This window comes from Gopherus evgoodei, chromosome 10 (genome assembly GCF_007399415.2).
Source record: "Gopherus evgoodei ecotype Sinaloan lineage chromosome 10, rGopEvg1_v1.p, whole genome shotgun sequence".
Lineage (NCBI taxonomy): Eukaryota > Metazoa > Chordata > Testudines > Testudinidae > Gopherus > Gopherus evgoodei.
The window spans coordinates 62,630,770-62,645,037 of NC_044331.1; the positions used below are offsets into that span (position 1 = coordinate 62,630,770).

Consider the following 14,268-nt stretch of genomic DNA (forward strand, 5'->3'; position numbering starts at 1 on the left):
GGGAACTGAGCTGGCTGCTCAGTGCAAATAAACTATCTATTGTGTGAACAAAGAGGAAGAATCTATAGAAATAGGATAATTTTCCTCCTGCATGGAATTAAAGCAGATCACTTGAAAATGAGAAATGTGACTACTTTAATGTTAACAAAAGGTTGGGTTCTCTATTATGTTGCAAGCAGTGAGAAGATAGCAGAACAAATTAGGGTCCAGATCTGAAAGTTTGGAGTGAGATGCTGTTTTAATTCTTAGTCAGAAGTTGACTTTTCAGCAATGTGTTGCATGTGGACCGATTATCTTTCAATTTACAATTAGTTTAAACAGTTGATTATGAGGTGGTGTTGAGATGTCAGCTGTCCCTAGTCGGAGTGGACAAGGCTAATCTTCAATAGCTCTTTCCCTTTCTTTCAGAGACATTGTTATGTCAAGTAATTACTCTTCTGATATGAGGGTTCTTTGCTTTTTTACTGTTGTCCCTGGTATTAATTGTGAATGAGGTTGCTGGGATAGTTAGTGAGGGAATATGGGCTGAAGTGTAACATTGGCATTCTCTAAATACTACTACATTGCAGAGACTGCAGTTTAAAATGTGCCCATTTTAGAAGTTCAGGTGCTCAATGTTACTTAAAAGGAATGACCCCTAATTCTAAACAAATTAGTAACTGGAACAGTAAACTACACAGGTTCAAAACACTTGTATTGTTAATATTTCCATCATGCATCTGCCAGCTTGAATTGTCAGTAATTAGCTTCCTAAACATTCTCAGGTCCATATCTTAAAATTCAATAAGTGTATTACTTTTAAGGCATACTATTTTATTACAATAGTTTAAAGTAAGGACATATAGTGATGAAAACAACCATTTTTGAACAGCAAAATGCAGAGTATCCTCCACAGAAAGTCAAAGGGCACTTGAGTGAAACTGTAAAAAACCTCATGATTTTTTTCTTTTAAAAAGGGGTGGGAGGCGGAAACCCAGCAGATATTTGATATTGCTGCACTGGGAACACAGAAGTCTAGTTGCAGCCACTGAAAAAACTCTTATCACTAAACTTGAGGAACCAGGGCTGAATGGCTGACCACCCTGACCATGAACATCTGGAATTTAGGTTTGTTTTCTTTCAAGATGTTTTTATCATAAGACACATATTTTTCTCTGCTATAAGTGGAATTTCCTCTCTAGCTGGAAATATTAATCAATGTATTCTACAGACCTCTTTATCTTGTGTTGGTGTATGTGGCTGGTTCAAAATCACCAGATAACAGAGGGTAATTTGAACTTACTCTAAAGGTAATTTAGCCCTTGCCTTGTGTCCTCTTAGAGGGACATGTGATTATCCAACAGTAGAAAGTTTAATGCGGCATTCCCCTTAGAACTATCTTTAAAATCAAATATTTGTTTTTATTATTCTCTCTGGAAAAAGACACTAGAAATGTACTGCAGGGAACTTTATTGCATTGGAATGATGCAATGGGCCTTTTCCATCTCTGATTCTTTTCCCCCTCCTGTTGGTTATCATGTACTGCCCTCTTAGTCTTTGACTGGATTTTTTTTTTCTTTCCCAGACCTGTTGGCAAAAATAGCATCCACATTTTCAGAGACTTTCAAGTGGGAGGAACCTTTGTGTACCTGATGATTGTGAGAGAGTTTCAACAATTCTTGTGGTTATTTAATTAAAATCTGTTTCTTCCCCCGATGCAAATAAAGGGTCAAACGTTGGACTTGATCACTGATGCAATTCTTCCTCAGTACCATTCAGCAGACAAACTGTATTTTCCAAGTATTTTTTTATTCTATCTTTAATTCAGCTGTCTTCTTCACAGTGTACAATGATGCTCTGTAAATCTGAAAGACCACTCGATTGAGTTTCAGTTAGATGAAAGTTAAAAGTGAGAAAGTATACCTATTCTCCCAGGGACTGTAGATTCAAACAGTTGAGCAGTCAACTTAGGTCTTCCTCTTTCTGATGTCACAAGCATACAAAGCAGATTGCTATGCCAGGACTTTGGGATGAGACCTCTAGTGGGCAGCTAGTGCATTTATTCCTGTTGCCTTAAGTTCCTGTCTCTTATCACTTGTGTTTTTTAAGTGTTGGAGTTTGCTCTGTGTCTTTGTCTGGTATGTCTCCTGTTTGTACAGTGTGGTGGGTAGAGTTTTTTTGGTTGGCAGAGGGCTATATGTCCAGGTGATTTTGCCTATGTAAACAACAAGGAGTCTGGTGGCACCTTAAAGGCTAACAGATTTATTTGGGCATAAGCTTTCATGGGTAAAAAACCCACTTCTTCTGCCCAAATAAATCTGTTAGTTTTTAAGGTGCCACCAGAATCCTTGTTGTTTTTGTGGATATAGACTAACACAGTTACCTCCTGATACCTTTGCCTATGTGGTTTGCCCTAAGGCGGATGAAAGGTAAGATACAATATTTGAGTGAGACATCATTGTGCCTCTGCAGCTTGTGGCTTTTTCTCCTAACACTTAAGAGATATGGAAGAATAATGCTTGGAAGCCAAGTGGCATTAGAGGGTTTTTTAAAGACCTGGATATTTTACCTGCTAGTATCATGTGTTGCTATTACAGAGATGTGTATTTGAGGTATTTCTAATGGAATCAATTTTTTCACAGTCCCTTTTAATACAGTTGCTGAGCTTCTAAATATCCCAAAATAAAATAAATCTGCACTCCTTTCACTGTTGTACTCAAGTTGCATTAATATCATAGAAATGTAAGGCTGGAAGGGACCTTTCGAAGTCCTATAATGCAACCCCCTGTGCTGAGGTAAGACCAAATATATCTAGACCACCCCCGACAGGTGCTTGTCTAACCTGTTCTTAAAGAATTCAAATGATGGAGATTCTACAACCTTCCTGTGAAGCCTTGCCCAGAGTTTATCTACCTTTATAGTTAGAAAGTTTTTTCTAATCTGACATTAATCTCCTTTGCTGGAGATTAAGCCCATTCCTTCTTGTCCTCCTTTCTGTGGACACAGAGAACGGCTGATCACCGTCCTTTATTTAACAGCCTTAACATATTGGAACACTGTTTTATAGTCCCCTTCAGTCTCCTTTTCTCAAGACTAAACATGCCCAGTTTTTTTAACCTTTCCTCAGAGGTCAGGTTTTCTAAATCTTTTATCACTTTTGTGGCTTTCCTCTGGACACTTTCCATTTTGTCCACATCTTTCCTAAAGTGTGGCACCAAGAACTGGACACAATACTCCAGTGCCAAGTATAGTGGGACAATTACCTACAATCTGTTAAATGCACCCCAGAATATTAATCTTTTTCACAACTGCATTCTATTATTGCCTCACTCGCTTTGTGACATGCTATTCCAGGTGTTGTGCAGCAGTACTACTGCCTTGCCAGTGATTCCCCATTTTGTATTTGTGCATTTGATTTTTTTATCTAAGTATTTTGCACTTGTCTCTTTTTTCAATTTCATCTTGTTGATTTCAGACCAATTCTCCAATTTATCAGTCTTTTTTATTCTAATCCTGTACTCCAAAGTGCTTGCAACCCCTCCCATCTTGGTGACGCACACCGCTGCCTGGAAGGGACTACTTGCACACACTAGTATGACAAGGGACAGCTACCAGTGAGACTGGTGCCACCTCCAGTAGGCAGAGGACAGTACAGTCACACCAGAGGAGCTGCCCAGGCTGGGCACTGACTCCTGCGAGTGGCGGCCCAACATGCTACAGCTTTTGCCTGACCTAGTTGCTGGCCATGGCCCTGCTGGTCTTTCTCCCTGCTGCCTTCTCCCTGCAACGCTGCGAATATCCACTTTATAGCCGCAGATATACATTTTGTATCCATACAGGGCTCTACCAATTCATGCTTGGCTGCTCAGGGAACATTTACCTGCGTTAGTTATAAGAACTCAAGGATTGGAGAATCCAGGATTGTTCTATGACACTTTAAACAAGCTGTAATAATTCTTTGCCAAAAAAAAAACAACAAGGAGTCTGGTGGCACCTTAAAGACAGATTTATTTGGGCATAAGCTTTCATGGGTAAAAAACCTCCACCATGCTTAGCCTTCCCAAACTATAAATAGTAATCCTCTTTGTTTTGGTGTGTGGGTCACAACTTTGCTGAAGTACAACAGTATAATCAATCTATTAAGAACCCAACTGACCAGGTCCTGAGAAATGGTGTATTTCTCTGCTTCTGCCATGCTTGAAAATGCATACTCATTTTTTAGACGTAATATCGTACCCTATCCTATAACCTGAATAGGATAAGTCAGTGTTAGTAGGATGGACAAGTTGATTGCTACTTAAACTAGATGCTTGAAGTCAGGCTTTCCTGGTGCAAAATTCAAAACTTATTATTCAGCGTGCTGACCACTGTTAAGAGTTAAGAGGGTTTTGTGTGGTGGTTGACAGTTTCCATATATTGCACTTTACTGATACAGTGTTAGAGGTCATCTGATTTTCGCAAAGTAACAAAAAAATCTGATACCTTTGTAATGTCTACCAAAAGGGCTTTCAGCCCTCTGTGTACATGCATTATTTTATACTGTAATAGAATAACCTTTTTTGCTCTGAGTATGGTAGCGAATGTAGCACAGATGAGTTCAAATTGCATTTCAGAAGCTTTGTTACATGTTAAATTCACAGGACTCTTACAAAAGCAATTTATTTTCAAGCAATTCCCCCTGCTCCTCAGAATGGTACACAAATGCCTCATTGCTGAGAGTTGCACATATGCTTAAGACTGTTTTTTGTTTTAGACTGTTTAAAATGTTGTACCTCACAATGGATTGTAAATACTGAGGTGTTTAAGATCTCAGATTCAAATACTGCTGGTTGAAGAGTAATTAATAAACTCCTAATCTCTCAAGTAACTTTAGGTCAATTTAGCCTTTGTTAAAAATGTCTGAGCTTGAAGTATTTTTTCATAGATCAGTGGATAGGCAGCAATAGTACAAAGTTCCCCAAAATTGCACTGACTGATTTGTGCCGATCCTGACCTGCATAGACCATCCCAAGGGGTCTGTCTATGCTACACAGTTAAGCACATCTGTATTCCTACAATGGGTTTTATTGCCAATGTGGTGGATAGGAAAACTTGTTTCTTTACACACTTTCTAACCATGCTAGCAATAAAACTGTTACAATGGGATGCCCTCTAACCATGGAAAATATGCAGTTGGGCCTTGTTCTCGTAGCATGGATGTGCCTGAGCATGAAGGGACAATTCAGTTTCCATGCTTAAGCAATTCCTGCTGTATCTATCTACCAAGGAAGATACAAATTAACTTCCATTGAGATGGTGAATGACTGCCCATTAGAACTGGGCCTGCTCCCAAAAATGAATTTAGTAAAGGCAGTCATGTCTTCAAGCTAGTGATCTAATGTCAGAATGCTTCATTTCCCATTACTAATCTAAGCTACACTCCAAATTTAAACTCATTTTAGTGTTTGCTTCTATTTTATTTTATGTAAACAAATCTGTGCAGACTTATTTCCAACTCTTTTTTTTCTTAGGTTGCTCTGCTGGACATAGATATTTGTGGACCATCAATCCCTAAAATAATGGGTATAGAGGGAGAAGAGGTATGATTGTTATTGTTTTTAAAACAATAAGAATAAATTGTCTCAAGTGGCCTAATAGGTTATTTACTGGGAGCGCTCCTTGACTGTTTTTTTTGAATATTTAGGGCTTGTTTAAAATATGTGGAAATGCTTACATGATAAAAAGCAAGCTGAGCCCCTCCAAATTCAGTACAACGTGGCTAGCTTGTACAAATGAGTTGCATGCTTCAAGTAAACAGTTAATGCCAGGATAACAACATAAAATGAACTTTATTGCTTGTGAAGGCTATACTGCAGAATCATCACTTTGTACAAAATTCTGAATTTTTAGTGATATGCAACCTTATTATAGCTCTGGTTTTTTATTTTTTGAGATGTATAAGCACACCGTGTTTTCATACTAATCACATATATACCATTCGTCTTCGCAAGGTTCGCCTTTGTTTCCTTAAAGACTAGCTAATTGGCGTAGGAGAAAGACAACATTCTGAACAGGGACTTATAAACATTGCTTATAGGGAATGTACCGTTTGTAGTAGAAAGACATTTGACCCGTCTTTGCCATGCAGTTAGCAGCCTCTAAGACATTTATCTGTGATCAGGCTGACACATTATTAGGAAAGTAATACCATTGGCATAAGGCAGTATTGGTTTTGAGAGCAATTTGTACATACTTGTGTTTCTTTGGAGTTGGTTGCCAGTGCCCTTTCTGGTTTTGTTGTATTTTATGACAAAACCTTCTCTACATAGCAAATGTTTAGCAGGTATCCTTATACTTCACAGCCTCTAACTCTTTCTTTCCTTCAAATATTTCTGCAGCAAGGGTATGAGGGCTGTCTTGCAAATTGTTAGGCAGCATGTTTGCTGCAATGGCCATTTGAGCAACATTGACAGAATTCATTGTTTACTGACTAATTTAGTAACTCTGCCTTTTTGCGGTTTCTGATATGGACATTTGACTCTTTCAATACAGTTAACACATTTCTTGGCATCTGGTTTGAAGTGTAGATTATATTTTACATGCTTTGTGTATATACTGCATATATGGGGTTTTAAAACATTGCTTTTATCCTCAGGTTCACTTGAGTGGTTCTGGATGGTCTCCGGTGGTAAGTCAGTGAGGTATTTTTTATTTTATTTATTTATTTATTTATTTATTTATTTTAAAGAATACATTTTAGGAGGCCTATTCCAGACAGAAACTAGAACTAGTTTCCCCTTACCACCCAGTCTTTTCCATATACAGACATCCTGCTTCTTAAAGACACACTACAGGTTACAAATCATAGCTTTACAAAAATTCCTTCTGTTACTAGCATCACAGTGGGTTATTATAACTGAATATTTTAAAGAAAGTTTCAATTTTTCAGTTGTTTCCCTTTGCACTTATTTTGGTTTGGGCAGTGAAAATAGACGAGTCGGTTTCATTATTTCTGGTTCTCATGCACTTATGCACAATACTTTACTTTCAGTTATAATAACACTGCAGATAATTAAATCCCAAGGGATAACAGAAGTGATGTTCTTAACAAAATGCATGGAACTATTTCAGATTTTGTTCAAACTTTTGTACATGCCACCACAGAAATACTTTTCTGAATCTGAGAGAGAAAGGAAAGTAATTTTAGCCACATGCTTTCTCAATAGTGATTCTGTGAAGATTATTGAACTAATTGGCATTATTAGTTTGTAAAAGACTCTTTAAAATGTAAATATAGTCAGACTGTTGTACAGAAATCATGCAGCCTTTGACTGATTTGAAAAAATGAAGTGTCCTTACTTTTCCTCCAACATCCATTTTCTTAAACTATGTTTTGCTCCATTTAAGAACTGGTAAGGATATTATTTTGTCAAGTAAATTTATTTCTGGGCTATTTTAATAGTATGCTTCCTCTTTTCTAGTATGCTGAAGAAAACTTAAGTGTCATGTCAGTGGGGTTCTTGCTCAGTGGTCCTGATGATGCTGTTATCTGGAGAAGACCCCCCAAAATGGTCTGTAGCTCAAGTATTTTCATTGTTGTTGATTGTTGCATCGAGGAGCATAAATTATTACAGCGTAGACAGTGCTTTCTTTTTTCCATATCAAACTTGGTTTGTTGGAAAAGAAGTTATTCTTAGCATTTCCTTTCACTATAAGATGTTTCTTATATTGAACTGAGCTCTCTAACATAATCAGAACTTAGTTAAGATTGGCTAGATGGAAACTAAGGAGTCTATATTTGATAAAATATTATTGCATGCATGCTACTGTTTAAAATGTATATTTTATACTTTTTTCACACTTGGGCATATATCTGTAGTTTATTGCCCAGTGTTAACAGGGGTCTAATGAACTTTCTGAATAGGCATTGATATTGATCATATTATAAAAAAGATTCCTAAATTGATTGCATATCTGAAAGAAATCTCAATATTCAGCATCATAATTTTCAAGTTACCTGATGTTCAGTGGGTTTTTTTTTAATGAATATAGGTAGCAACACTGTCTTATTTGGTTAATAATTCACCCTTTAAAATGTATAGTTTGTTTTAATATCCTTTTGTGCATAAAAGAAAACTGGAAGGAAGCAGACCATTTGATTATGGCAATAGACAATATTCTTTTGAGCCAGTTTTGCTGATAAACCTCTGTAATAAAACTGCTCATACTTTTTTCAGAACTTAACGTGTGATTTCCATGTTACTGTGGATTTAAAATTACTTTGTTTTAGCCCTTTCGATCTGACATCCCATTGCTTTCTGCTTACATTTTCTACTAAATTTTCTGAAATAGAATGTACCTAACTTTTGATTGATAAAACTCAATTCTAGTTTGACAGTGCATAAGTTAAAATATAGAGAAATTTGAGTAAAATGCTCTGTTGGAAATATAACTTAAGGTGCAGATCTTTTTGAACAGTGATTCTGTACTGATATTGTGAGAGTCCAGGATTGTTGTATCCAGAACCTTCTATATTTAAAATGATCAACTGAAAAGCTGGTGATTTCTAAGTATCAGCCTTGCACATGATGGGATCTGAGAGTAAAACTGAATTATTTACTTTATGGCATCACTACCAATAATGAAACTTCTGCAGGTAAAATTATGGCTTCAGTGATATCTTTTATCGCTTGCCATAGATGGGAGTTTTACAGATATAACTGATTGGAACTTGCTAAATAATTCCGATACATGTGAAATAATAGAATCCACCTCCCTCATCTGTGTTGGCTCTGCATTGTTAACAGAAGTAAAAATATATATTTGTTGAAGTCAAACACAGAGCAGGTATTTTGAGTGAAACGGTACCATTTTACATACTCTCCTTGCTGAATAGATCCAGGCTTTGAGGTTGAGTGTGGCTGCAGTAATATTTCAGGTAATATTTTATCATAGAATAGATTCTCAAAGTGCCTTTCAGACTTTTTAAATAACAGACCAAATTCTGAATGTCTCACTCAAGCTTTTGGCTCCTTTAAGTTTACAGTGGAGATTGAGGAAACTGTGCACACTTGCTATTTTCTAGCTTGTATGTTTCTAAATTTCAAATTTGTTGTTCACTTTGCATCTGTTTTTAGGAATGATCAAACAATTTCTTTGTGATGTGCAGTGGGGTGAAATTGATTACCTTATTGTGGATACACCTTCAGGTACTTCAGATGAACATTTATCTATTGTGCATATCTAAATTCCGCATACATAATCACTACCCCTCAGGTAAGAGAAGTACTGCTACAAATGTAATACCAGTTAATCAAATCTTTGCTTTGGAACACTTATTAACTTTACAGACAAGACCATGTCAATCAACTATAGCATGTAGGTAGAAAGGAATGTCTCTCCACGGAAGAAAATGATTTAACTCAGCCAATTGGCTTCAGAATCTTCTTCCTGCCATTTAGGACCCATGCCCAGCGTGACCCATTCATCACAACCAAATTATTGGATGCTAATCCGTAGAGAACAAATAATTTTCTCATTTAAATTACATTATGTTGAACCTGTATACAGCTCTCTGGCATGTTATAGACTTCAGAGTCCTTTGCCTTCAGGAACTTGCAATACTGTTCACTTACAGGTGGTGTTAGGAGGGAACTTAGTAAGGAGTGATAACATTAGACAGCAAGACAATACTAGTGATGTTCGAATGGGGGAGAATCATGGTGAGCTTTTTTTATTTTTATTTTTTAAGGAAAATAGAACCTCTGTGGTTTAGTATATTTTTCCTTCTTGAGGTGTGTATAATGTGTCTTTTTTTGGAGGGGTGGGAGTGAGGGCTTTTTGTTTGAAGTCAGGCACCAGAGCTGAGATTAGTGGCAGAAGTCTAACTAAATCAAAGGTACGTTATTTGTGGGTAATTTGAAGAAATGGGAGAAGAGGCCAATTGTGCAGGAAGAGACAGTTTTACAGGAGTAGGAGCAACAAGAAAATGTCCAAAGGCACAAGTGGAATACTGAGTAGGGAGCAGAATGCAAGGTATGTGGTGGGAGGGAGTAGAAGGAAATGAGGTCAGCCATGTGCATGAGAAGGGTGAGGATTAGGGAGTGGTGTTAGAATTTACTTTGGAAAGAGTGAGTAAACCCGTTCCCGCACATCTTCAACACCTTCACCAGATTAGTTTTTTGATGTCTTTCTGTAAACTAACAGTAGATGCAAAAGTAATATTTGCATAATCCATTCTATTTAAAGAATACTTGCCACTGAAGATAGGACATGAAGGCAGGCAATATGCATAAAGATGCTTGATCCCATGCCAGAATTGTTGGACAGGTTTAAAGATGTTGGAAGCTAAGCTGGTTGAATAAAGATCTAAAAAGCTTGATAATCTTTGGTCAGTCTCGAAACAGAAGATACCTTAACTGAATAAACCACACAATAGGTTATATGTTTAATCTGATGGTGGAAAACATGCTCAGAATGTGAAGAGAAGTCAGCAAGAATTCAGTAAGCGCTCTTGTAACAGTTGCTTGAAAGATTTGGACAAGGAAAGCTTGCTTTGTAGGGGAAACCCACAGATGGAAAAAGTCCAGTACATGTGGACTGACAAAGTAACATTTGCCTTTGATAGGAAATATCACTTCAGAACATTTGAAAGGAGATCAACTTCTGTCATAAGGTAAAACTGCCAGTCATAGGTGGTGTTGAAAATATGAGTGGCTTTGTATGCCCAAAATGTAAGGTAAGACTATCTAAAAATATTTTAACTCGTCTTAATATACACACTCCAAATGTATATATGTTTTGTGTTGACCATGAGGGAAGGGAAAGGATTTACTTATCATGGCACAAATTTGCTTGATCTCCTGAGTAAAGTCATTCATTAAAAAATCCTTTTTGTAGTAGTACAGGAAAAAATCCTGTTTCTGTTGGTGAAAACAGTATCAAGCTCTTTATATACGTACTGTTGTCCTTAGATAGTTACAAAAGGTGCTTTCCTGAGGCCAAGGACTAGTTTTGTAGGTTCTTTTAAGGAGCCAGGACATTGTATAAAAATAGCAAATTTGAAATGGAGGGTTCAGCCACACAGCGGGATGTTACACATTAGACATCCATATTTGAATGATAGACCTACTTTAAGATCTGTGTTTAACAACTCTGTCTTAAATGCTCCTGTTAAGAGGAGCCACTGGCTGGCATCTCTGGATCAATGATGTGGGATGTTGCAGCTCCTGTGATGTAGGAAACTTCTGAAGTGCTGTGTGTTCAAGCACTATTGCACCCTCCCTTCTTGTTTAGTTTTGCTTCTAAAAGCTTACACAAACATTTAGATGTTTCTGCATTACTAACCATTTCCTTTAGATGCTGAACTCCTGATAACTCTATTACATAAGTGAGCTACACCAACTGCTTTTGCTTCAGAACTTCCTTGGCATTTTCAGCATGTGAAAGTACAAACTGGGAGCACTGTGGAATGGGGTGTAGCTACACTGTGTACCTTAATCATTTTCTAAAAACATTCCCATACCCGATTGTATGTTCCAGTCATGATAAACATGGAGTCTGAGGATTGGGCTAGGAAGGGAACAAGATTACAAATTACATGTTACTGACCCAATCAGGGAAGAACTGAAGGATGGTAGTGCATTAGTCTGCATGTTTGAATGGTCATTATCAGCTGGTCTTGGGAACGTGAGTCCATGGTTTTCAGGTGAATTTCTTGGCATCAACCTATTACTCATTTGAACACATCCTCAAAGCAATGTGAGTGCTTAAAAAATCAGACATAATCATCAGTCTCTGCTCAAGAATCCCAGGTCTTGGAAAGAATTAGGTTTTTGCAGGTCAGAATTAAAGAATATTTATACCTTTTGGCTAATCACACTGTCTGCTGTCAAATCCCTCACTCTTGTAAATTTAAATTCTAACCCCCAATTTTAAAATTAGGATTATGTATATACCACAATAAATATCTTGGGGGAATAGTAACCTAAATTAGACGAATAGAGGGAAAATGTATTAGAAATGGTACTTGTGATTTATATATGCACCTAAAATGCTCTTAATGGGCAGAAATGATTTGTGTGAAAGCTTAGGACAAATGTTTTAACTGTGTAGACCACCAATGTACTTAGTGGTAGTATGCCAGCAAACTACCATACACAGCCTACCCACAATATGTGGTCCTGTTTTAATTGGGATTTCAATAAGTGATGTTTGGAAAATGCCACTAAACAAAACTGAAGAAATGTTCTCAAAATGATCTTTTCTGGAGTCGTCTTGTATTACTTGTCCTTTTTTTTTTTAATTACAGATTGAATCTCAAATCTTTCCTCCAACAACTGGAGGAGCAGACATGATGTGCCAAAATTTAAATATTTCTTTCCTGGGTAAAGTGCCCCTAGATCCTCAGATAGGAAAGGTTGGCAAATTACATAATAAAAAGCAACAATGTGCTTGCCATTACTTTAGGGTTATTTTTGGCATATCAGCTATGTGTTAGACTTATTCACTGTGATAAACACAGAACACGGTGTCCAATAGCTGACTCTCTTTTAGAATGAAAAGTCCTGTAAATATAGTTTGTGGAACTGTGATAATATGGTTTGGTCTGAAATAAGTAAAATGATGAGAGAACTTCCTGCTTAGGCTGACATGATTACTATTTAAACCTTTCACCTTTATTAACATGACTAATTTAGAGTGTGCGATTTTTTTTGAAAAAATGCTCCTTTGCATTGGATTAAACCATACCACAAGGAAGACTAAAATCTTGTAACATCAAGTTTTGATGTAGTTAAAACTAGAGCTTCTATAACAACTGAAAAAATGCTAGGTGTATGAATTTAGTTGGATTTTTTCAGTGAATAATTAGCTATATGAAAAGAAAAGAGCTAGTATGTAAAGAACCAAGTTACCAGTAGATAATATATGCTAATCTACACTGTATTGAGTGTAAAGCAAGATCATCTTGATGCTACACTTCATGGAATTAAGGAACAGCATCCCATATAGATGGAAGGATGGTATAGACAAGGCATGTGTATAGACTTCTAAATCTAGGAAAACCTAGGATCTCAATCTGAAAAACTACATTGTTCTGCTACTTAGTTCTAATAGCTATCTATAAGAAAATAGGTACCATGCTTCATTTATATGTTACTGACACAGGAAGAACTTAAGCCCTTGGTTCACTGGACTGGTACAGCAATTTTGGGGAGCTACATTTCAGGCAATTTTTGTTTTTGTTTGTTTTCCTGCATCACAAGGGTTTTAGCTTTTTTTTTTTTTTTTTTATTTTTTAGGGAAAAGTTGTGATAAAGGCCAATCTTTTGTGTCTGAAATACCTGAGTCCCCAGCTACTTCATCTTACAGGAATATCATCCAAAGTAAGTATGTCATGTTAAAAGGCTGATCTGTGAATTACTTGTCTGAGCAATTAATTTCTAAAATATGCTATGAAGGCATCAACAGCATAATTTTTGCAGAATGTACAGTATAAGAATGAAATTGCATCATTTGTTATCTCTTTATTTCTCTCAGACAATTACTTCAGCCACTTATATTTTAAACAATTAAATTCTGTTAAAATGATAGCTATTTAACTCCAGGTAACTAAAATAAGTGGGTCTTCTATGGCTTATTTTGACCTTCACTGAGTTCTAGCAAATACATCATGTACTCTTACTGATAAAATAAAATAGTTTTGCTAACTTTCTATGAACAGGCATTTCTTAAATGGAATTTGGTAGCTTACCAGTGAATTAAGTTTTGAATATGTCACTCTTACACTTCCAGAAGAGCAAATGTACAAAATGCAGAAAGACCCATTTTTCTTCTGCTATTTGAATACTAAAAGGCACATTGAGATATTCTTTAAACCAAATATAAGTTAGGGTAATGATAGATAAAATTTTGTGACTTATGCCCACAGCAGGCAATAGATCCATACAGTGATCAACAATACCTAAAGTTAGTTCACTACTATCTTGTTTTTTGCCTCTTTGAAGGGATTCAAGAATATTGTGGCCTACACAACTCACAAGAAAAATTATCTAACCAAGGAATGGAATAAATATGCAGTTAATTACAGGAAAGCAACAATTGTGTCCTGAATTGAGAAGAAGAATGTAAAGACTTATACTCCTTTTCTATATTACAAGTAAATAACTTTTAAGTTAATGTCCTTGCTTAATTACCTGTTCTTATTGTGTGCAATCACCATAATATTTGAACACCAGCTAGTCCATCTGCTGTCTCAAAGCTTTATTATAAGTTTATAGAAATGTCATTACTGCATGTAGATTTCACCTC

General features: G+C 36.5%; 1 long non-coding RNA gene across 10 annotated transcripts; it reads left to right on the plus strand.

The window, feature by feature from the left end:
* Nucleotides 1-1,007: 1,007 nt before the first annotated feature.
* On the plus strand, nucleotides 1,008-14,248 carry LOC115658591. Of its 10 annotated transcripts, XR_004002352.1 has the most exons (7): nucleotides 1,008-1,107; nucleotides 5,490-5,558; nucleotides 6,614-6,646; nucleotides 7,440-9,167; nucleotides 10,586-10,633; nucleotides 13,260-13,343; nucleotides 13,965-14,248. It is a non-coding gene; the product is annotated as an uncharacterized LOC115658591 (long non-coding RNA). The 10 variants fall into 10 exon arrangements; XR_004002347.1 differs by having other exon boundaries at nucleotides 7,440-10,696; nucleotides 12,269-13,343; XR_004002349.1 differs by having other exon boundaries at nucleotides 7,440-10,696.
* The last annotated feature ends 20 nt before the right edge of the window (nucleotides 14,249-14,268 follow it).